General features: G+C 47.7%; 1 long non-coding RNA gene across 2 annotated transcripts; it reads right to left on the minus strand.

Moving 5' to 3' along the window:
- Positions 1-413: 413 nt before the first annotated feature.
- Positions 414-23,813, minus strand: LOC121830193 (uncharacterized). 2 transcript variants are annotated; one of them, XR_013052148.1, is made up of 3 exons: positions 23,111-23,813; positions 17,273-17,539; positions 414-918 (listed from the first exon to the last, which is right to left on the minus strand). It is a non-coding gene; the product is annotated as an uncharacterized LOC121830193 (long non-coding RNA). The 2 variants fall into 2 exon arrangements; XR_013052147.1 differs by lacking the exon at positions 414-918 and adding an exon at positions 8,934-9,394.
- Positions 23,814-24,126: the final 313 nt, after the last annotated feature.

Genomic DNA, 24,126 nt, shown 5'->3' on the forward strand with positions numbered 1-24,126 from the left:
TTCTAACGTGGGAGTATGTGCGGTGTTACTGGGACTGGGAGAAAACGTTTCTTTGCGTTTGGGTTCTATCTGCTGCTTTTCTTGAAAGAATCCCCAATCTAGCATTCTGTGCACACTGCTGCTCCCAGGCCTCTGCAGGACCCCCCAGGAGGAAGCCACCAAAGCTGAATTAGGCCTACACCAAGAATATTTCTTCCTCTCCCACCCCTATCCCATGAGCTGTCTCCACCCCCATGAAATCCTAGGAACTGGGGATTCGGCAGGAGTCAGACAGGCACCCTAAGTTAATAAAGTACCTCTATTTGTCCTGGTGTCTTGCACATCTTTCTAGGGATCTAGCCAACCTCTCTTGAACTTGCCTATTTTTTACAGAACTTCTCCCCCTTTGCATTCCACCTTACAGCCACCTGATAAACTTTTGATCAGTTTATTGGTAATGTCACTCTGGGGGCTACTAGGGAAGCAAGATGGCCAGGCCCTGTCTCTGTGGGTGTGCTAGAGTGTCCTCTCTTGTGTTCTTGAAGGTTTTGTGCCTGAGGACTTTAATTCTCTGCTGTGATCATATGATCTTTATTTCATTGTTTCATAATCTTCTAATACATGTCTCTTTTAATCCTTACAATAATCCTGAGAAGTAAGAGACTTGATCTCTGTTTTACAGATCAGGAAACTGAGGCAGGATTCAAGGTCTCGGGGTTAATAGAGTATTTTGAGTTCAGTATGTCTGACAGAAGTCCTGGTACTTCTCACCCCAGAGCTCTTCCTTCACCCATTCCTTCTGGGCAGCAGCCCCTCCCCCTCAGCTGGGGACCCTGGGCTGATCCTTTTGAAGGGTTCAGTGGAGAGTTCCAAAGCCAGGACAGTTCCTCTTGTCTTCTTTGGCCTCCACTGTATGTCCCACTGTTTTTCAATTCTAAACTATAAAAAAAGAAATGGAAACAGTGACAAGAATGTTCTGTTGCCTCATAAGGAACCCACCTGCTGCCTACTGCCTGGCAGTCCCTTAAAGAACCACAATCACTTCATTCTGCAGGTATAAATGAAAAGCCCAAGGTGCTAACGCCTAGAAGCCTTGATGCCCCATATAAGCAAGTTCTACTCAAGTTCCAATGATAATAGGATATTCCATCCTACTTGTTCTGAGAAAGCAGAAATAAAACCCACCAGTATCATACAGACTTTATGTTCCACAACAGTTTTACCAAATTCTCTTCAATTCAAATTATATACATTTGAGCATCTACTAGGTGCCCAGCAACTGTGTCAGGTTCAAGGGATGACGTGATTACCAAAACAGATGCAGTCAGTACTTTTCTTTTTGGGGGGGCTGAGACTGGTTGGATATAGTGTAGTTTAGATCTTGAATAATCCAAACACCTGTGGGTCAAGGCTTAGACTCCTGTATGTAGCACTTGTTGGAGGTGGTGGGACCTTTAAGAGTTGGGGCCCCAGTAGGCAGAAGTTAGGTCACTGGGAACATGCCCTTCAAGAGGATATTGGTACCCAGCCCTTTCTTTCCTTTTATCTTTGTTGCTTGGCAACCATGAGATAAACAGCCCTCTTCCGCTGTGTTCCTACTGTGTGCTATCGTGCCACAGGCCCAAAGCAGCAGAGTCGAACAATCCTGGACTGAAACCTTTGAAACCATGAGCCAGAATGGACTGTTCCTCCCTCTACATTGATCGTCCCAGGTATTTTTTTTTTTTTTTTTTGACAGTGATGGAAAGTCAAATCAGAGGAATCTTTAAAAGGATATTAGCAAATGGCACAAGTTTAGAGAGTACTATGGAGCAGGCACAGACCAGCCCACATATGATGGTCCATCTCTATTGTCAGCCTGACTAGATCTGGAATCACCCAGGAGACACACATACCCATGAGGGTGTTTCCAGAATGGTTCAACTGAAGAGACAAGAGCCACCCTATGGGCAGCACTCTTACATGGACGGGGGGTCATGAGCTGAATGAAAAGGAGACAGTGAGCAGACAGAGCAGCATTCGTTTCTCTCTATTCCTAAGGACACACTGAGGCCAGCTGCCTCACGCTCCTGTTACCATGCCTTCCCTACCCCCCAGCTGTGAGCCCAAAGGAACCCTTCCTTCCTTCTTTAGGTTGCCTTTTTTTTTTTGTCAGATATTTTGCCACTGGTGTGTTGTCATATCCATATCTTCATCCACCACAAAGGTCACAGCTTACATCCCCGTAACAAGGGGAAAACAACACACAAATGTTACACCACACCTGAGCTTTCAGAAACGAAGCCTGGAAGATCTAGAGAAGACTGGCTTTTTATGCTCAGTCTGATGAAAGAAATGGCTAGTTTGGGGAACCTATTCAACAACAACAAAAGAATGTAACTAGTACTAACAGACTATGGAAGACTTGGCAAGGCTTGTCCAGACTCTTCCCTGTGTTTCTAAAGTCCTCCTCCGGTGTGGGACAGACTCCTGTCACTTACAGACCTTCAGGGCAGAAAGGTGGGTTCTCAGAGAATGACCTTTGAAGGTTTTGGGCCTTGCTTTGTGGCAAGGAGTTCTAGTTTCTATGACCCACTTGAGGAGGGGAGGAGAAAACAGAGATATTACATGGTGACCTTTCATGGGGTCAGGGAACAAGAGAGAACTTACTTTTCAGGCCTCCCGATCCCCTCCAGTTCAAAGTGCTCAGATGGCCATACTTCGTGATGTCATTCTGGAGCCCTAATACCAGGAAGAAAGGCTGAAGATCTCAAAACAGTGACCACAAGGACAGCAGCTGTAGGTGGGCACAGTGGGCAGGGCATGCTGAGGATGGCCTGGGAAACCTATTGAGGTTTGAAACCAGACTTTAGAGGGCAATGTGGAGATACTAAGGTCTTGATAGCAAGAACCTAACATAATGCTATTTTTAAAAAATGTAATCACAACACTCAGGAGGCAGAGGCAGGCAGATCTCTGAGTTCGAGGCCAGCCTGGTCTATAGAGTGAGTCCCAGGACAGCCAGGGATACACAGAGAAACTCTGTCTCAAAGGAGGGGGAAAAATGAGTTGGGTAGTGCTACAGCTCATTCTGCAGAGTGCTTGTCCAGCACGCACGAAGTCCTGGGTTCCGTTCCTAGAACTGCAGAAGTCTCCCACCAGGCCTGTAATCTCATCACTCAGGTGGCAGAGGCAGTACGGTTTCCTGGTCCTTCTCTGCTAAACAGTGAGTTTGAGGCCAGCCTGGGCTACCTGAGAGACGGGCTCAAAACCACGAGTTCTGTCGTAAGGTGAGGAGGGGTGGGGACAACCATAAATGTCGATGGTACCCAGGGATGCGGTGGTGGGTGCAGACGAAGCAGAGGACAGAGGATGGAAGAATCCAGAGATGTCGCTGTGATCCTATGGAATAAAACTGATGAGCTCTGGTGATGGAGGTAGGGATGAGGGAGAGGGGAATTCAAGCATGGCTCCTCTCATTGTCTTGAACAAGGAGGGGGTGGGTGGTGCCAGGGTTCAAGAAGGGACACCAGGGCTGGGCGGTGGTGGCGCACGCCTTTAATCCCAGCACTCGGGAGGCAGAGGCAGGCAGATCTCTGTGAGCTCGAGGCCAGCCTGGGCTACCAAGTGAGTTCCAGGAAAGGCGCAAAGCTACACAGAGAAACCCTGTCTTGAAAAACCGAAAAAAAAAAGAAGAAGAAGAAAGAAGAAGAAGAAGAAGAAGAAGAAGAAGAAGAAGAAGAAGAAGAAGAAGAAGAAGAAGAAGAAGAAGAAGAAGAAGAAGAAGAAGGGACACCAGAGGAGGGATAGACTCTGGAGAAAAAAAAGTTTGGGGTATGCCGAGGTTCACGTCTGTATGAATATGGAGATAACAGACATGTCTCCCCTCCGTGGATAAAATTGCTTTTCCTGACCTAGCGGCTGGGCCATGTCAACACCCAGCCCACCCTGGCTCAGTCTTCCCTAAACCCACAAAACGCAGAGCTTAGAGAGACTGGAACAGAGACAAATGTTCCGCTGGCACCGGATGGTCCTCCCCTGCGCATTCTTCATTTCCTGGCAGAAGCATCCACGGAGAAATCAATTGCTGCCACTTGGGAGTGGAAGATTCTTGCTTCTCGCTGCAGAGCTGAGCCTTGCTCCCCCGGCAGCTGCCGCAGCCACAGGTGGAAGCTGAGAGCCCAGAGTGGGAAAGATGAACAGACACCCAGCCACCTCAGGCACCAGCCAAGCGGTGGCTCTGCCTGTCAGCCCCGCTAATGGGATGACTGGCTGCTATTGACATGGCTTCTTCTCTCCCAAGGCAAATAAAGCTGAGCCCCTGTGCAAGAGGCGATTGCAGGGGAAGAGACGCATTGCAAGATCCTGTGAGCTCTCCACAGTTCATTTTCCCCCCTAAATCCTTTCATTGATTATATTGTTTTTAAAAAGAAAGAGAGCGAAAACAAGGTCTGCACTGTAGCCACGCTGTGCCTGCCTGCTATGATCCCCCCCACACACACCCCGACTTTCCTAGCTAGTTTTTAGTCAATAGAAAAGAGCCTTTCCCAAGCTGCGCTCAGCCTGCACAAGGCCTGCCAAGCACTCCTCCCAAAGTCCCACCACACCAAGATTTCTGTGCTTCAGGCCAGCCTGCTTCCACGCGAGCACAGCAGGCTTCCTCTTCCGAACAAAATGGGGCTGATGGCACAGGTACCTTTAAGTCTCCCCTCCTCCCCTGCCTGGGATCCTCTCTGCCTCCTTCACGTCCTTTTTAATGATAAATATAAAAACCACAGTTAGGAATGACTAAAATACCTCGAAAGAGAAACGATAATGGCTTGCTCTTGCAATGAAAACGAATGCCCAGCCTCTCTGGTTCTCCTGGCCTCTGGTTCTCCAGACACGCAGAGGCTGGGTAAGGCCTAGAGATGAGATGGCGGTGCCAGGTGGGTGTTGGAGGTCAAAGGCAGGTCGAGGGAGGTCAAGCTAAGATGCTATTTCACCAAATGTGTCTCCACTCTGGCCAGTGCTAGCCAAGAAGGAGAGCTGGGGACTTAACAGGTGGGTTTAGCAGCCACAGAGACGCCCTAGGATGACTGCAAAGGAGAAGCGCACACAGGAAGAAGGGGAAGGGCAAATCCGGCTCACTGCTGGGACCCACCCACACACTGGCCAAGTTTCCTGCCAAAGGGAGCTACTGTACATTCTTCCAGATTACACGATTCAGAGACGCTTTCCATGGCAGGGGCAGAATTTTACTCAACTTTACCCACGAAAGGCAGGGAATTAACCTCACTACCCACGTCTGAAAAGGCCCATGGCAACAGTGCCCACCGTGGTCCTGCTTGACGAAAGTCTGTTCCATCACCTCTGAAAACCATGGAGGGGAAAGGGGAGCAGTTGAGCCTGTACAAGGAGGGACACGAGGAGAGGGAAGAGGCGGTAGCTGGTTCAAGTAAGCGAGAAGGAACATAAGGTCCCTTTCCTGGTACATCGAATGACGTCATCTTCTTTCTATAGCTTTCAGTAGAGGGGGAAAACCACGGAGACAGACAGGCCCTGGGTGGGTGTGAAAAACAAGGAGTTTATGGAGTGTGGTGGGGACCCAGGAAGAGAAGACAGGCAGAGCATGTTGGCTTCGGCAGGTGGTGCCTCCAGACCCCCCAGAGAGTACCGAGAGAGGGAGAAAGATGGTAGAGCTCAGAGTGCCAGGGTCCCCACATCTGGGACTAAGTTCTCAGAAGGTACACCGGTGTTGAAGCAGAGAAAAGACAAAATGATGGGGATGCCAGCCAGCGTCCTGACCTTCCTGGTGAGACGGAGACACTGGGAAGGTACTTGGCTCTAAAGACTGTGCATCTTTGGGAGAGGGGAATCTTGAGTGAGGAGAGTAAAGAATAGATTGAGACACGCCTGTTTCCTGAGACAAGAGCAAGACTGGCCACTATCGTTGGAGGTGATCGGAGACCCCCTTAAAAATCACCCACAGTCCACAGTTCGCGGTCTAGACAAAGGGACAACAGCACACACCACAATTTCCTTCCCAACATCAGGCCTTTGAGGTGACATGTGGGACGTGTTGCCAAGGCGTTCATTTGGTAGGGCAGAGCTTGGGGTCCCTCTGCGGGCTGAGGCAGCTCACTGGCTTTTCCTTGAGTGCCAGCATCCAGGAATCCCTGGACTATGGGATAGATTCCCTCTCTTTTGCCCTCCAGTCAGCTCCAAAGAAGGTGTGGGCTGGTTCTTCGGTGTCTATTTAATCTAGCCCGGGGGTGGGGAGGAGTTTGCGATCCGAAAGCTGAAACCTCTATAACCACTAGCTTTGTTAGAGGATGATCCCTGCGTGCAATGATTCACATTCATGGCTCCTCTTTCACACCTCAGAATTGCTGCTGAGCCATCCAAGCTAAGGATGAATTAGAAGGGTTCTCAAGCTGGTGAAGACCCGTGCTCAGAACTTTTATTAAAAAAAAAAAAAAAATCTCCTCCCATTCTGTACAGAAATCTGCACAGGAGCCAGGCCTGAAAGGAGCCTCTGATGTGATTGTTCTTATTAGAAATGTGGTTCAAACTTGCATCCCAAGTAGCCTCCAAGGGCTTTCGGCTCTGTCTTTCCAGGATGCCTGCATAGCGTCTTCGCAGCGTTTATCCTGGGTTAAAGCCATAAAATCCTCCACACCCTGTGTTTACCCTTATCACCCCTCCCACCAAGATTATTTTGAGAAGAAAATCAGCAAGCAGTTCTTAAGGATGCCACTCGCCGCTCTCATATTCTGTGCATTTTGAGTTACCCCAACCAGTGGTGTGGGCAGAGGTTCCCCTGAAGTTCCACCACATCCATCAGCCTCACGGCTCCTGGAGGAACAAGGGCACACAGTTTCTCCTTAGGGCTCTTCCAGCGTCTGAGGGCTCAGCTCCCACTGCCTTGGTCAGGAGCCCTCTGTATAAAGTCCCATAGATCCAGTTATCGCCTGTACAGACGGGAGGGGAATTAACTCCAGCTGCTCCCATCTGACTCTTTCTTCACCTCCAAAGATCTCTTCCCCTCCACTTCCGCTCTCTCTTACTTTCTGGAATCTTCCAGCTGCCTTCCTCTAGAGTTGACAGAGCTGTAGTTGAGGGGAGCTGGTCAGCGGGGGCTCTGGGACCTCCCTGGGACAGAGGAGCCCCTGCTTGAGGGTGTGGATCATTCTAGAGGGAAGACGATACTGCGTTCTCCCTTCACGCTGCCTCGCTCTCCACACAGGCTCGCTTATACTAACCCAACAGTGGCTTTGCCTATTCAAAACCACCCGCTCTCTTGTCTTTGCTCTGGATGACGACCATGCCAGATTTTCTCCATCTCTCATGCCTTAGAAGAAAAACTGGCTTGTTCATCTTTTCATGCCTCTGAGTATTTAATGGTCAAAGAGGCCCACAGTGTAAGAAAAGGAAGCACACTAGTTACTGTCTCACTGCTGTGACCAAATACTTGAGGGCTTGCTGGGTCTCTTTGTTCCTCTTCCCAATGTGATCACATTAAATAAATCTCTCTTTCTGCTTTCTGTTACGAACTTGGTTCTTTTTTATTGGCTTATGGAGGGCAGATGGTGGGGCCTGACTTGGGAAACAGGTTGTAACCCCCACGTTCAGTAACACTGCTTAATAATCAAATTTGGAAAATCTGGGACTCTGGATGGGAACCTCACTTTCACCAAAAACTCAAGCAAGCTAAGACCAGAACCATTGCTGTATAACAGATCAGTTAACCAAATGAGCAGCATTTGCCAGGAGACACTGGTAGGTCAACATCTAGTAAGGTGATGAATGATGTGCACCTTTACACACACCACACACACACACACACACACACACACACACACACACACACACACACCCCACTCACACTCATCCATAGTGCAGATTTTCTTAGAGTCCATCAGGAAGCTGGAAGGAAACTCATAGCGTATACACCCACTCCTGGATGAGGAGCTGAGGTTGAGGACTCCACACCCCCTCCTGGATGAGGAGCCGAGGTTGAGGACCCCACCTGGTGTAAAGCGGCTGGACAGCAGCATGGGAATGAGGGGGATGGCGGAGCCCCGGTGTGCTTGTCCACGCCCTTCACTTTCCTTTTGTGTGCCCCGGTTCCGGTTCGAGCATCCACCTGGGAATTCCCTTGTCTCTACCCACCTCCCCCTTTCCTTCCCACAAGTCAGAGCAACTATCCGGGCTGTTCTCTTGCAAGCAAGCTGATCAGAGCCCATAGGAAGCCGCAGCCCCGGGACCTTCCTTCTCCTGTTTCTACGGAGTTCCTGAGATGATATTTAGATTGTTTGCAGCTTAGGTGTTTGTACCACACATGCAGCATTCTGCAGCTTCCCTTCTGTAAAACTATTGATTCTTTGGGCAGCTGACAGGCAGCTTTGATGTGGGGATCTGTTGTGGTTTCTACAGGAAGGAGATATTGGTGGGAGGATTTACAGCTGTTTGAAGAATTCTACTTCTCTGGCAATCGTTAGGGAGGCGACTGCTGAGCCATTTCCCTGGCTGGAGGCAGCTTCCCTGAACTCTGTCTTTCCCTGAGAAGGAGGGAGAGGAAACTGAAGTGCTTCCAAATAAAGATCTGAGTAATGAGATTGGATCTGAAGGGATTTGTTATTAAACACTAAGAATTTCCAGATGCGGTCCCCAGCACCAGCACATTTTGCTCCTTCCAGGCAGAGGGGCTTCTCTGGTATAGAAGGGAGGCAGGAAGGACACGGGGGTGTTTATTGTCCCCGTCCCCTACTCATTTCCCCTTTACATTTTTCTGCCATTTGAGAGTTCCCCCGGTTCTGTTTACAGCAACTTCCAGCAAGTGAACAGTGCCTTCTGGGGACCTCAACTCCATTCTGTCGCTCTGCAGCACTACAGTCAAGATTTTAATGCGTGGCACTGTGTTTTAATAGACTATTAAACGACAGCACCACACATTAGCCGGCTACGGCACAACCGCAGACGTAGCAAAGATGTGGTCTCAGGAAAGCACTATTTACTTTAATGAGAAGGGGCTGTGATCGACCGAGCATCCCTGCAAAGCAAGTCAAGAGGACGGTAGTGAGGGGAGAGGACAGCCAGCCAGCCTTGATCTCAGAGAAGCAAACTCTCTTCTCAGTCACCCTCCACCCTCTTCCTTCAGCACAGCAAGCAGGGAAAACCTGGCCCTGACAGCCTGTGTCAGTGGCATGGCTGAAAGACCTTTGCCAACCCATGAATTTCAAGGTCACTTGGCACTCCAGGCCCTTTCCCACTGGTCTCGAGGTTGGAGGGCTCTGAGACATGTGGTCGTTTGTCTTAGTATGTATGTGGGGTGAGAAGGAGACAGGCCTTGGAGCTGTTGTTTTCATGGTGGTTCTTTCTGTCTCAGCCACAAATAAGACAGGGATTTCAGACTCTTTTCTCTTCCACCATTTCAGAGAAGGCTAGAACGAACCTGTTTTTAAGAGAAAAGTACAGGGATTCTCACAGGCTGTGATATCAGAAAGCGACCCCATCCAGTCATCGTGCTAAAACTCCAGGCAGGTTGATTTCCACCTACACTATTCTGCAGCAGAAAAAAAAAAAAAATCTCTCTGAGAAACGAGCCTTCCAAGCCTCACTCATAGGCGAGCTGTGGGAAGCATTTTCCTAAAAAAAAATCTACCCTGACTCACGGGCTTTTTCCGAGGGTTCCTCCCCATTCCACAGCAACATTAAAAAACCCAGTTGCGAATGTGAGAAAGAGAATTGCTCCCCGAGTCACACTCTATATGCAAACCCAGGCCCGCAGGAAGAGATGGGAAGGCAGGGGAAATAACCCCCAAATCAGAGCACAACAAGATCTCCCCAACTGCTGCAACAGCCTGCTCATTCAGCCTTGCAAGTAATCGCGTTTTTACTCACCCAGTGACATTTTATTCTAGGTGAGCAGACAGGAATGTTAATTCCATTCACGCTCTTTTCCAGGGATTGGATTGAGAGAAGGGATACCCTTTCTCTTCTTTTAAATGAAAGCCTGGTGAGGAGGGCAGGCAGGCAGGCCAGGTTGGCGGGTGGGGTTTGAAATGGAGCTGGGTAAGGATCTTGCCCTCTGCTATGGTGGAGCCTAGAGTCTCCCTTGCACCATTCTGGTCTTCTAGGGGCCTGGGAGCGGAGCTACAATATGGCAACTTAAAAAAGGGGGTGGTGGTGGTGGGGTTGTTGTTGTTGTTGTTTGGTTATTTCTTTTAAAGGTTTGAGTACTCAGAGCTGGGGATGTAGCTCAATGACTGGGCACACTTTCGTAGAATGAACAAGGCCTTGGGTTCAATTCTCACTATTGCTTTAAAAAAACACATCTCTAAACCCTTTCAAAACATATTCTCTGTCTGAAAGTACATACATATTAGAGAGATATTTTACATATATCATTGTAAAGCGACAGCATGGGGAAGCAAAATGTAAAGAAAATGACCTCATCCTTCACCTTCTCTCTAATTCCTCCCTGCTTTTACTTCTTTGGATTGGTGTACTTTGAAGGGACCCATCTGTAGCTATAGGGAAAGGAGACAGACACATACCTTCCCTCCTCAGCCTTGTGCAACTTCTCCAATGGGCTCAGCATGTCTGGGTACCACCTTCAATACCAACTGCAACCCTGGCAGCCACCAGTGAGGAGTGAGTTCACAGAGAGATGCTGGGAGGCGAACAAAGGCTGGAGGCCAGATGGGACCCAAGAGGAAACCAGCTGAAGAAGAATTTCTTTGCAAGGTTTTGTGGTAGCTAGCTCTGTTCTCCCACCTCCTATTGACAAAAAGATTGTAGACACACAAAGACAGCATTGATGGCCAAGCTGAGGATTTGCCTTAAGAGCGAATTTGTCTCTACCCATTCGCCCACTTACTCATTCCAAAACTATGCATATCTGTACTTGCATCTCATGGTAGATGGCATTAGTGACCCAGTTCCTCACCCTTCCTCTATGTGGGTTCTGTACCAGGGAACTTTGCCTTTTCTTCCAACTGGATGGAGTTCCCATCTCTGGATGCGACATGGCCGCACATGCTCCTCCTCTGATGAGTGGGGTATTAGTACAGCACAGGTAGGCTGTTTTGCTTCCTCCAGCCTTTCTGCTATCATCATGAAAAGGACAGGCTCCAGCTAGCCTTTAGTCCTAAGAAAAGCAGGAGAAACCTGTGGAGCACAACTTTCCCAGCTACATTGCCCAGTTGAAGTACAGGTGCATGAACCAGGACAGCAGATACCAGCCAAGCTCCATCCAGATCAGACCTAAGAAAAGCAAACATTGATGGTGGCCAGCTACTACCACTTTGCAGTTCCCCTGGTGCCGCAGTCTGACATGGTCATGGCCGATACAGACACCTCTAGTCTTCCAGGCACTGCTAGGATGCCAGGGAAGACAGGCAGTAGCCTAGAGACTTCTTTACAAGGCTCACTTTCCATTAGGGCTCATTACAGTTTACATAGATGCCTCACCCACTTAGTTCCTTCTGTGTCCAGTTTTGAGATGGGGAATCTGAGTGAAGGCTAGTCAGCATGCTAATGGCCATGGCTTCACAATAACTAGAGCTGGAACTCAAACCTGAGTCTTCTAATTCCAAGTGTTAGGCTTTTCCACCACTCCATAGGAACCTCCACCTGCTTTTGAAGTCAGCACCTCTGGCTGGAGTTGCAGATGGCCCTGAACTTGGTGGAAGGAATTTGAAAATTGACCCAAAGAGGTCAGCTCGGTGACCAAGAAGACAAGGAGAGACAACTGCTATTTTTACCCCCTGAAATGGTTCCCCTTTTGCAATTAAACCAATCTCTGTTTACAAGTATTTAGCATGGTTCTAGAAATTGCATTTTGAAATTATGCGAACAGAGAGAGAAGACAGCCCACACAGAGAGTGATTTCTCGTGGGTAATTGGCTGCTGGTTCTGGCTCCAATGATGCCTTCTTTTTAGAGCATAATTAGAGATTTCAAAGGAAACTGTTAGAGATGGCTGAAGTCTCCAAAGAAAGGCTTTTGTAGCTCCTCCTATCAGGGGCGCTTCTGAAATGCACGCTGACAAAACACCGCTGTTCTTTCCTAATGACCTTTCAAGAGACTTTCCAAAGTCCTGGTTTCCAAGACTCGGAAAGATTGATTCCAGGTCAGCAGAAGCTAAACTTCTCTCCTTGATGCTCAAGGTCACCTCATGATCAAGATGGCTGCTTCTGACTGAGCCCCTACATCCACATTTAAACATCAGGGAGGAGGAAGGGCTGCCTCCTCCCAGCTGAGTCTGTTATTTTTAGGGGAGATTTGTCCCAAGTTCCACCACACGGCTCTTTACTTGTGACCCATTGGTCAGAATGGAGACACCCGGACACATCTGGCCTTGAGAGAGACTGGGATCAGCGGAGCGGAAAATTAGGGTTCTCTTGCTAAGGAAGAAGACAAGAACGGAGGTTGAGGCAGAAAACTAACTTCAGTCACAAAAAGCAACAGTCAAGAATCCTGGCCTCAAGTGTTAGATGAGTGTGTGAGCGTACAGTTTGGCTGATTAGAAACCCACAGTAAAGCCAACGATGTCCGGTTAGCTGGTGCGCACCATGCTCAGACCTTGGGCAGAGAGGAGTGTTACCTACTGCCTCACTGTTAAAGATGCTACCCGTGATTTGGATGGAGACATGGAGAGTCCACTATCCTCTCTGCAGACAGCACAGACGGGGCATGTCCGCTACCGCTAATTTAAGAGCCCCAGGAAAACAGAGAGCCTGGGTAAAAACTAATAAGAGGAAAATACAACTGGAAGAATGATAAAGCTTGATCTTTGGTCTAAGAAAAAGAACTGCACTCTGGTCTTGTTTACATGAGATACCTAGAGTAGTTAAACCCACAGAGAATGAACGAGGATGCAGGTTGCCAGGGACTTGAGGGAGAAGGACTATTGTTTGGTAGTCCAGTTGGCTTCATAATGGCCTGGTGTTAATGGTGTGGTCCCAATGTGGTGTTAACTGGAAGGTGATGAAATCTTGAAAAAGTGGGGCCTGGTGAGAGGATGTAAAGTCTCTGGGTGTACACCCTTGAAGATGAGGGATAATAGGACCCAATCCTTTCTACATCTCTGTCTATGCCCCTCCCCCCTCCCAGCTTCCATGGGGTAAACTGTTTCCTTTCATGCATACTTCCTACCATGTGTTACTTCACTACAGATCCAAAGCAACAAGACCAAGAACGACAGGCTATAAATACGAGCCCAAGTAAACCTTTCTTCCTTATAAATTGATTATTTCAGTCACTTTGTCACAGGGACAGAAAGCTGAAAAGCATACATCGGTACTTGGCTTGCATTTTGCCAAGGATAGAGCTCTGGAAATAGCTGCACGGTTGTGCTGGCATTAGTTACACAGGGGCATGGATGTGCTTAACACCACTAAACGGCCCACGTAAAGTGGATCTGACAGTCAATGTCATCTTACGTGTATCCTTTGATAGAAATGGAAATCAAATAGCTGTATAAATGTAGGTGGAGAGCAGCATTGCTTAGCTCCAGATTTAACCACTGTGTGTTAAGAGGAAGACGCAGCTACCAAAACGTGTGTTTGGATCTGGCCCTCGACAGGAGGGAAAGTGAAAGCTAATGTTTGCAGTTCTTTCGTACCCTTTGATGGGCCCCTAACCAGGGTCCCGGCATGTAAGTGGTGCCATCCCCAGAACACACACAGCTAGCAATGACATGTCTCCAGTCTTTCCTCAGCCTGCAGGTGTCCACTTCAGAGGCAGGGCCATCAGTGCTAGGAGCTGGAGTAACTTCCAAGTCCCACGTGCCCCCAGCCAGCTTGTCCTGAAGCACCAGTTGTGTGGAGCAGCTCCTGGGAGAGCACCTTCTAACTGGCTTGAGGCACATTGTCCTGGCAAGGGGGACACGCTAGCCAGGTAGTGTCAACAGCAATTGTTTTTGTTTTTTATTAAGCAATTAGCTGTCTCTGTCACTTAGCGGAGATCTCGGCCCATAGGAAGTGAAACGTGTTGAGAAGATGAAAGGAGAGTGATAGGGCAGAAATGCCATGCAGGGTGGCCAAGGCTGAGAGAGGACCAGGAACTGGGGACAGTGGGGTACAGCAGACAGGAGACCCTGGAAGCCACATCACCTCAACAATGTCCTTCAGGACAATGGAGAAATTGTCCCATGCCAACACATGGCCCCCAAAGAATTTCCCAACTGGTTAGTCCCAACTGGTTAGTTCAGTGTTTCTCCTCTCACTGTTTGAGTTAGAATCAGCTGAGAGCTCTTAGCAATGCCAACGCCTGGTCTCCACCCCAGGTCAGTTCAATGAGAACACCCTGGAAGAGACCTGGCATACTGTTGAATCCATGCACGTGATTCTCTGGTGCAGCGGGCTTGGGTGGCCTCAGAGACCCTTGGGAAGGGCTGGTGGAGACTTGGGCCCATTAGAGATTTCTCTCAGGGATGGTGCTCAGTGACTTCATCCCTCACAGAATATGCCTCCCCCCTGCTCCGTTTCTCCTTTAGGGGCAAAAGCACTTCCTTTTCTAAGACTGAGAATCCCAGGAGAGTGAAGGGTCACAGATGCTGGAGCCAGCCGGGCCAACCTCTCCACTCTTCCCAGGACACCGACTGACATCTTTGCTTCAGGTCCACTCAGAGCACCCCTGCCCTACTTTTCTTTCTTCCCTGTTGCTGAGGAGACCCCTGCCTTCTCCAGCTCTTTTCTCTCAGCTGAGGTGCAATGCCCACTGTCCGGAATTGTTCACCGATGCCAATCCAGTGAGCTTTTCTCTGCTTTTCTTACTTGCCTGTGCATGCAACACACTTGAAGCCTTTGGCCTTGTTGTGGCCAACGGCAGTTTCTACAACTGTGTCTGATGGGCTACACACAGCAAACAGTGAAGGAAGCTGCCTCAGCATAGGACCAGGTCTTAGCCCTCAGTGCTCATCACTCAGAGGCCCACGTGCTAAAAGCTTGCTTCTCAGTCTGTGGCACTTCCTGGGAGGTGCCGGCACTTCAAGGAAGTAGGGCCTCAGTGGGAGGAAGTTAGGTCACAAACAGTAGTGACCTCGATTGGAAATAGTTTACTTTTTAGCTGTTCTCAAGGACACAATGTTTTTTAATGCCCTCAGCTGTTTTTTGTTCCCCTTCCTCTCTGTTATGGGGCCAGAGATCAACCTGCCCCAAGACAAGGAGTCTTGAAGAACACATGAGATAAACATATTCAAGTCTAAGACAAGGTAGGGCCCTCCTGGAACCCAGGGTCTTCCTTCAACCATTGAAAACAGCACATGACAATTCACCACTATAGTATACATCACAGGGGGACACGCCATTGAAGGGGATGTTGGGACTGCAGTCTCTTCTGTCTTCCCACCTGCTTCCCAGCTACCATGAGGCAAAGAGGCTTTGGCCTCATCCCTGCCATGATGTAGTACTGAGTCTCGCAACTGTAACACAACACAGCCAAGTAGCCATTGATGGAAGGCTCTGAATCCATGAGCTGTGGAAAATACTTTTCCCTTTATGTTAATTTTCCCAGGGACTTTTTTCACAGTAGCAGGAAGTAAGCTAACATGCTGGGGAATCTATAGTATTATTAAAACACTGCTTATTTGAGTCAGGTTTGCCCACTGGCTCTACAGTCTGGTAGAAAACGTTAAGGAGGAATCTTTCTTAGGTTACTATAATTTTGTATAATTCCCTATGTTTTGGGGAGGTCGAGGGGAAGGCTTAAGTTTGTTACTTATTTTCCCTCCAGAAAGAAAGGTGAGGAAATTAATTCTCATTTTATACCCCTGGTAAGGAGTAGTTTTTCCACCCAAAGACTGAAATCCCCTTCCACCTTCACAGCATGGGAAAGCTGATTGCAGCAGAGAAGAAAAAGAATGGACAGGGAGCCAGGAGTGGGGGAGAAAGTGGTTAATAGAAAATGTAAGTTGAGCATAGCATTTCCTGCAAATAAAACAAGAGGTCTGCTTGGATCTCTGTGAGAAGATAATGGTACAGGACACCCAGCAAAGGCCTCAGTGAAGGAGACTCAAGAGAGAAGCCGAGCAGGCACCATTTCTTTGATCTACTATGTTTTCATTTGTTCCCCGAGGAGGAGATATTTTAAGTTGATATTAAACTTCCTAGATTTGATGTGCCTAGAGCTAAGTATGAGTAAACATTGGAAATATATATGTGTGTATACATATATATGTATATATGTGTATATATGTATATATATATATATATATATATATATATATATATATATATATATATAAAACCTGTGTGCTGTAGGATGGTCTGTATGTGCTCTGATTGGTCAATAAATAAAACACTGATTGGCCAGTGGCCAGGCAGGAAGTATAGGTGGGACTAACAGAGAGGAGAATTGAGAGAACAGGAAGGAGGGGGAGGCACTGCCAGCCGCCGCCATGACAAGCAGCATGTGAAGATGCTGGTAAGCCACGAGCCACGTGGCAAGGTATAGATTTATAGAAATAGGTTAATTTAAGTTATAAGAACAGTTAGCAAGAAGCCTGCCACAGCCATACAGTTTGTAAGCAATATAAGTCTCTGTGTTTACTTGGTTGGGTCTGAGCAGCTGTGGGACTGGCGGGTGACAGAGATTTGTCCTGACTGTGGGCCAGGCAGGAAAACTCTAGCTACACATGTGTATGTGTACATATTTCTATAATGCTCATGTTCTAGAATGTGGGCTCAGTGATTATCTTACTTGTGTTTGGGTTAAAAGAGAAACAAAACAAAACAACAACAACAACAACAACTCAGGACAAAACCAAAATTTTCAAGCACTGATATAATCGAACGTCTAGATTAAGGTGTCCACCCCTATTATGGTTCCAAATGCTTTGAGCATTTCCTCTGAGAGTCCATGCTCTGAAGATTCATGCCCTCTGTGAGGTGTTAGAGGGTGGACCCCCTCCCATGTTGTTTAGAGGTGAAGACTTTGGGAGACAGTTAGGTTTAGGTAAGGTCCTCATAGAGATCCCATGATTGATTATTCCTGGTGGCTTTATATGAAAAGTCAGAAACTTTATAGTGTATTAATGCATGCATGCCTTCCCTGTCTTTCTCTGTGTGATGTACTGCCTTGGGACTCAGTCAGCAATGTCCACTACCAGATACAAACCCTCAGACTCCAGCCTCAGTACCATGAGCCAGAACAAACCCCTTTTCTCTACAGAATTATCTGGCTTCTGGTGGTTCATTATAGTAATGTCAAAACAGACTAATACAGTCTCGCTGTCAAGGTTTAGTGCACAGGAAGGAAGCACTGAGTCAAGCCATCTCCACAACAGGGCTTACTCATGTGTGGCTTGCTGTGTGCTAGATTCTTACCTCTTGTGATTTAAATGAAATGTCCTCTTCTTCTTTCTTGTTTGCCTTGTGTTTCTGTCAACAGACCATCTCAAGCTGAAAGTTCCCTGAGGGCGGGCATGTTCCTGAGGTAAAGTGCATGGTTAGCAGGTGTGAGGCTGGGAATCCGGGTGTAGGGTCCATTTGAAAACAGCTCTCTTCACAAACCGCTGCTCTTGCCTGCAGTTCAAGCAGCCTGTCTCCCCTTCACTGGATATCCTCTGTGAGAGGACTTTCTCTCCTCCTTGCCTGAAATATTTTTAGGAGAATTAGGAGATTAAACGAATAGCATCTGATTGAGAGAAATGAAGCCTGCTGCTAAAACTGGACTGACCTACATTTTGTGGGGCCTGGGTGGTTTACTCTCCATATTCCTTTAAGAGTTGACTCTCGGTTCATTATTTCTCCAGAAGGATTATGATAAAGATTAGTTGTGTTTGGAGGCACAAACAGTCAAGCCAATATTTGGTATCTGTGTATAAGATAGGGAGGTACAGGAGGCCGCTGAGACCCACATCAGATGGTATTTGAATTATCCTTGGAGGTGTTTGGATGATATTACCCAATTCAAGTGCTGAATGTGCTAGTCTTTACACCCTGGGCTGACCCTTTTGTAGTCAAAACCTTATAGAAAGCAATCAGAAGCATTTAAGGCTGAGATTTCTGAAGCTGAGAGCAGCCCCTGTGTGCTTCTTGGATTGTTGATTAGATTTATCTGGAAACACTTTCTGATCTGGGGGGGGGGGGGGCGGATCTGCAGAGGAGGTTTGCATCTGTTTTCAAGTTCCTGGCCCTGCAAGGACTTGAGGCCTTGGTAATGGCTTTCCCGTTGTCCTAGGCACTCACAGAGAACCAACACTCTGGAGAGATCCTCCAGTCTTTCTCCAGATGAAGACATACTGGTTTCCCCAGGAGTGGCCTTGAGTTTCCAAATTCCTCACCTCTGCCCTCTAGAGTGCCGGTAAAAATCCTGCTGCTAAGTCATGTCCTTCTCCTGTGGTTACTTCTGGGGGTAGACAGATGCCAATCTCTGCCTGGTGGTCCTCAGTATTTCTCCTCTCAGTCCCTCCCACCCCACTCCAGTCCAGGGGCCAGTGTGCAGAAGCCCTGGCTACCATCTCCCTGGGGAAAGGGCAGGTGACTAGAGGGAGGGGAAGAGTACAGGGTTGCAGCTGTCCCCCGGGAGGGTACAGGGACACTGGATCCGAGTTTCAGTGAGACCTGCCAGTTCCAGTGAGACATAGCATTTAGGTCCATGAGGAGTCACAGACTTCCAGAGAGAGCAGGAAGGTTGACAGGAAGAGTCTCAGGTACCTGGACATCAGCCCTGGAATACTGAGTTTCCTGGGTGAAGTTTTGTGGGGAGAGCAGTCAGAATGATACGTCTCCTGGCATGAGCTTGATTTAGCTGAATTAGACAGTCGGTACTGCAGTAGAGAAAGCTGTTAGTCCTAGGAAGGATCAGCAAGAGGCCGTGACTGAGTCCAGGCGGCCTGAGATGGTGATTACAATGACATGTGGGATCCATAGCTTTGATCAGACTCTCAGCACACAGAAGTTACGATCAATTAACCAATGGCTTCAGCTCACAGTGGTTCTACCCCACCATCAGCCACCAGGAAACTTCCAAGAAGCCATGACAGGGGTTCATGGGGATAATACATACAATGCTAGGAATATTGGCTAATCCAGCCTGCTCTCTCAACAGTGCACCCCAATAGGAAGATCTTCCAAAGCAAGGTGGGGAACCAGAGACTGCAAAAGAAAGCATCAATAGATCTTATCAAACAAAACACAGACCCTTACAGAGAAGAGAAACCGCAGACAAAATGGAAAGCAAATGATAAACTAATAAAGCCATTCATAATCTATATAGCAAGCAGTTAATATTTTAAATGTATGAAGGAAAGAGATTAAAAATTAAGGAAAGACCCAAAGGATTAATAAACAGATGAGGATGTTCAAATGCCAACAACATTTAAGGACTACATATATCCCTCATCAAATGAGAACAGAGCCTCATTTTCCCACCAGTTATATTGAGAAAATGGAGATCAATAATGCCTAATGTCTAGTCATAAACTGCTGTGGAATTATAAACTGATGTAATCTTTTTGGAGAGCAATTGAATAGTTGCTAATTAAATTCAAAACGCATATGATTTTTGATCCAGAAATTTTACTTCTAAGAATTTATGCCCCAGAAAAGTCACACAAATGTGTCCAATGTTTACTGACTCAATAGAATAGTAAAAGTCTAAGAGCAATACAAACATTAATTAATAGTAGAATGATTGCTCATTCATTCTGGTTGTGGCACATTCTGTAATACTATATTGCTATTCAAAAAGAGTGATGTTACAGTTTTGTGCTGATATGTAACAAGGACCATAATATGTCATTAAGCATACAAAAGGCATTTATACCATAGTCAGCAATCCTATTTTGATCTATACTATAAACTACAAAATAGTCTGGGTATATACATAAGCATCCATAGATGTCCACTTCCTATCAGGACAGCCAAAGTTCTGGAAAGCTGCATCTACTAATAGCAGTTTCACCTATGATTCTGGATCATCACTTTTCAAAATCAGTTTTCACTATCTCATTGAAAATGTCAGTTTTTATATGCTATTTTGGAATTTGAAAACAGAAAATAACTTTCTTTCTGAGTCTGTTTCAGTCTAGCTGTAATATAAAATTTATACCTGTTATTATACGTGGTCCCGTGACCCAGTTTGATGCACAGATGAACTGCTGGTCAATTCTCCCTTTTGAGCAGAAAATTAAGCCTACACACACAACCACCTCCCTCAGTTTGCTCTCCGACTCCAGAGCTTCGGCACACTCACACTAACTCCCCCAGAACCAAGTACAAGCCCCAGGGTCTGCTGAAATCACTCTAGCTAGGCCCTCCTAACCCTGCCTACCTGAGATTCCTTTCCTGGCAACCACAATTAAAGACACTTGCCCACAGCTGGTTCCTCTTTATGTTTTGGGACAGCCTCAGCCTCCTCCTGTTTGGTCCTGAGTGGTTTGCTATGCTCTTCCCAAGGGACTGTGGCTATAAGGAACTGTAAACCACTTCCCCAGTTCTGCGTCCCTGTCAATCTGCATCCAGCCTGCCCATGCCCCCTGCAAGGTAACATGATGGGAACACTAGTGAAGCATGCTGCACACTGCTTTCACACTGCATCATCCCACGGAGAGGGCCCTTGTTGGAGCAGTCTCACTGGGAACTGCCCCACCCTACCTGTCCTTGTCTGCCCTGGCTTCTGTATGGTTGACCTTTGCATGGATTCCCACTCCCTTCCCCGAGCGCCTGCACCTGGAGCATCTCTGGCCTCTCTTCTGGGCTTACAGTTTTGACTCGCCCCATCCGGCCCGTCATCTCAGTGGAGTGGTCCTTGGCTAAGGACCTGCTGCCTGGCCCCCGCACTCATCAAACAACAAAACTCCGCTTTAGGGGTGGTGATCTATCAAGCGTGACCGTATAGCGTGGAGGCCAAGCCAAAATCTGAGAGTGTCGTTTCTGGAGTGGGCCGAGGGTCGGGATCAGAAGCCAGGCAGATTGGAAAGCGGCAAGCTCTTCTGAAACCCACGCTGTGAGCCAGAATGTGAGTGTGAATGGGCGACGGAGGCAGAGATGCAGGCAGTTAGGAGCCAGATGGGCTTGCTAGAAGGCAGAGCAAGGCAGAGATCAAAAGGGTGAGCGGAAGGTCAAGAGTGCAGTGGTCAAAAGAAATGGTGTTGATAGTGAAGGGCGGAGAGAGCTGCCCAGATGCTGACTGTGAATCCTGCCTCTACCCCTTACTAGCCACACAGTAAATCTGCCTGCACTTCATGCATCCTACAAAGAGGATGTAGATGCTGCTCAATCCTGGTGGGTTATGCGATGACCTCCACGCACATGATCAATCTGTATAACTTCTCTCTAGTTAAACTTTTTCAGCTAATTTAAGTATCGTGGCATGGTTCAGGGCATGAAAGGCTTGCCCCTACAGAAGCCTCAAGCACGCACTCCTGGTACAGCCCAATTTCTTCATCTGCAAAACTAGATACAATGATGCCCACCATGCCAGCCTCCTGAGTGTTCACTAGACTCCAGGTTCGCATATGCTCTGATAACCAGATGTGATGACCTGGGCAGCCACACACCTGATATCCAGGCCGGAGGGTAGCAAATTAGAAGATACCTGGAACCATAGGCAGAAGCCTCTTATTTATGAACCTGTGTTCTGACCTTCCTAAGTCCGTTTGAGTAGAGGAGCTAGGGACAGGATGGCTGTGATGGTTGAATGGCCACAGATGGGTAATACAGAGGAGTAGTTCTGATCCGATTCTGTGCCTTTCGTCTCTCCTCTCGTAGCAATCTTGGCTTCCACAGACCCTTGAATTCTATGCCATCTGTAATGGTCAATTTTGACAGTCCACATGGATTGAGAAACACCTGGGGGATTTAGTGAAACACAAGTCTGGGGGAGGGGGTCTGTGAGGCATCTCCAGATACAGTTAGACCCCCGTGCCTCTGACCTCTTGCCCAGATGAAGACTTTGATGGATTTGGGATATGACAGCGTTGCTGGGAGGTGATGAAAGGCAGCAGATCGGTGACCTGGTGACCTGCTTCTGAAGGCATGCCATTGGGAGTGCTCTTGCCCAGGTTTCCTCTTGCATGCTTTTCTCCACTTTCCGGTCACGGTGTGAACTGCTGTGTTTTGCCATCTCTGTCATGATGGACTTGCACCTCTGATACGGCAAGATAAATAACAGCATTCTTTCCTTTAAGTCGTTCTCAGGTATTTTGGCCACACAAAAGTAAGCCATTTAACAGTCCGTCTGCCCTTTATCTACCTAATTACCAAATCTCCTCTTGTCCCTGCCTGGGGTTGAGCTATTAAAGAGCAGGAAGAGCTGTTTCCAAAATCTCAACCAGGACACGAACCCCCAAAGCCACCTCCGTTCCATCCCCTGTCGTTTACCAATTCTTCAGAAACCTCAGACAATTTCTGTTATTGGCGGACGTGGTGTTCCCTTATAGCACACCACTTTCCCACAACTGGAATTTGTAGACAAGAAAAATGCAGCTGCTGCTCAGCGCAGACTGGGCTTTTTTGTGGCTTCTAGGCAGGAGACTGCTGTAAAATGCCACACACCTTCTTATCAATGCTTGCTTGCTGGGACCTCAATTCATTTTATGCATTCTGTGTATCTCGGAATTTTCCATGATGTTGCTTGCTATCAGAATTATGCAAAAAGCCATTCTTTTCCTCAAGCAGAAAATCATGGGCACTCCAGAACTCTTTTGACTCCCAGAAAGCCACGGGGCGGGTTTTCCATGAAGGACAGGAAGAATAAATTGACATCAACTATGTTAACCATCCCTCCCTGGAAGGGTAGGAGCTCCTTGACCAAACCCAAATGTGACAGCCAATCTGAGGCAGCAAGTGTTTAAATACCCAGGATGCACTTCAGTTTCTAATGCCTGGTGACTCTAGTATGCAGCGGTCGAGAGAGCTGCAGTGGTTAGCTACTTTTTTCCCCAGTCAAGATAATTAAGCCAATATAATGTTCTTGAAAAGACAAGGAAGGCAGCCTAGGAGAACAGAACCTTGTGTTTGTCAGCACCTGGCTCCAGGGGCAACTGAAGCTATGTGAGTACTCGGGATCAGGCAGAAGGACAGAATTAGAAACTTTTCCCACTGGTGGAGGAAGAGCAAAGGCCGTGTCTTTCAACCTAGTCCGTTTTGATTATCTAGCTACTTGGGGAGAGTCTGAGAGGTTCCCAGGGCTCTCAGCTGCTTTCAAGCCCCCTGTACCTTATCCATGGATGCCCAGAGTGATTCAGCTCCTAATTTCTCAGGCCTCAGCGATAGCTCCACATTCATTCTGTAGGTAAGTGATTCTGTCCATCTCTTCTCTGTAAGTGGGGAGGGTATAAGAAAGGGGGGAAGGAGGGATAAGGAAGGAGCAGGGAGGGAGAGAAGGGGGAGGAGGGAGAAGAGAAACACTCAAGAGGGACCCTCCGAAATGACCACACAGCTTGACAGTGTCTGCAGGGAAAGATTCCCCATCCTCTGCTTGTTGATGTTTTTGTCCCCAAACTAGTTTTGGTAGTCGGCAGGCAGGCAGCTTCTGCCCATGGGTCTTGGGTAGTTATTCCTCTCCCGATCATGTCTCGTACAGTTCTGCTGTAGACCTGCAGTGTGTGGCTTTTTGTCTCTCATTCAAAGAAATCACTTGGAGCCTAGCCTCGTTGCTTATCTGGCTTTGGTAAGTTAACCACAGCATCCTTACCTGGGATGCTTCTGTCACTCTGTTTCAGCTGTCTCTGTTCAAGTTCCACCCCAGGGTATATGGGTGAAAACGACCTTCAGTGAAAAGCTCACACCCTTCTCTTGTACCTCTTCTGACAGGCTACTGAACGAGCTTTGTGGAATTTTGTCCGTAGAATGATCATAAACAAGACTCAAGATTCTTATCATGGAACTCAGGGCCAGGCTATTGTCCCTGTTTCCTAGTCTCTCCTCACCCTTTGGAATCCACGACTTAAGACATTGGAATACTTCCTTCCCTTTCTAGATCAGTACCCCCAAGAAATGCCATCCCAGACCTTCAGTTGTCCATTTTTCAGGAGCCTTCAGCAGCGGACTGTCTCCCTGTCTATCGCCTCCCTTGAACATCAACATTAGGTCCACAGCACAAGTGTTGTTGGCCTCCTCCCCATTCTCCTCGAAGATGCAGATTCTAACTGTGCAAAGGGTATAAAAAGAAAACAAACATTCTGTCTCCTCCATCTCCCTACCCCACTCCTAAAGCGAAGAACTGTATTCAT

Source organism: Peromyscus maniculatus, chromosome 6 (genome assembly GCF_049852395.1).
Source record: "Peromyscus maniculatus bairdii isolate BWxNUB_F1_BW_parent chromosome 6, HU_Pman_BW_mat_3.1, whole genome shotgun sequence".
In the NCBI taxonomy this organism is placed as follows: Eukaryota; Metazoa; Chordata; class Mammalia; order Rodentia; family Cricetidae; genus Peromyscus; species Peromyscus maniculatus.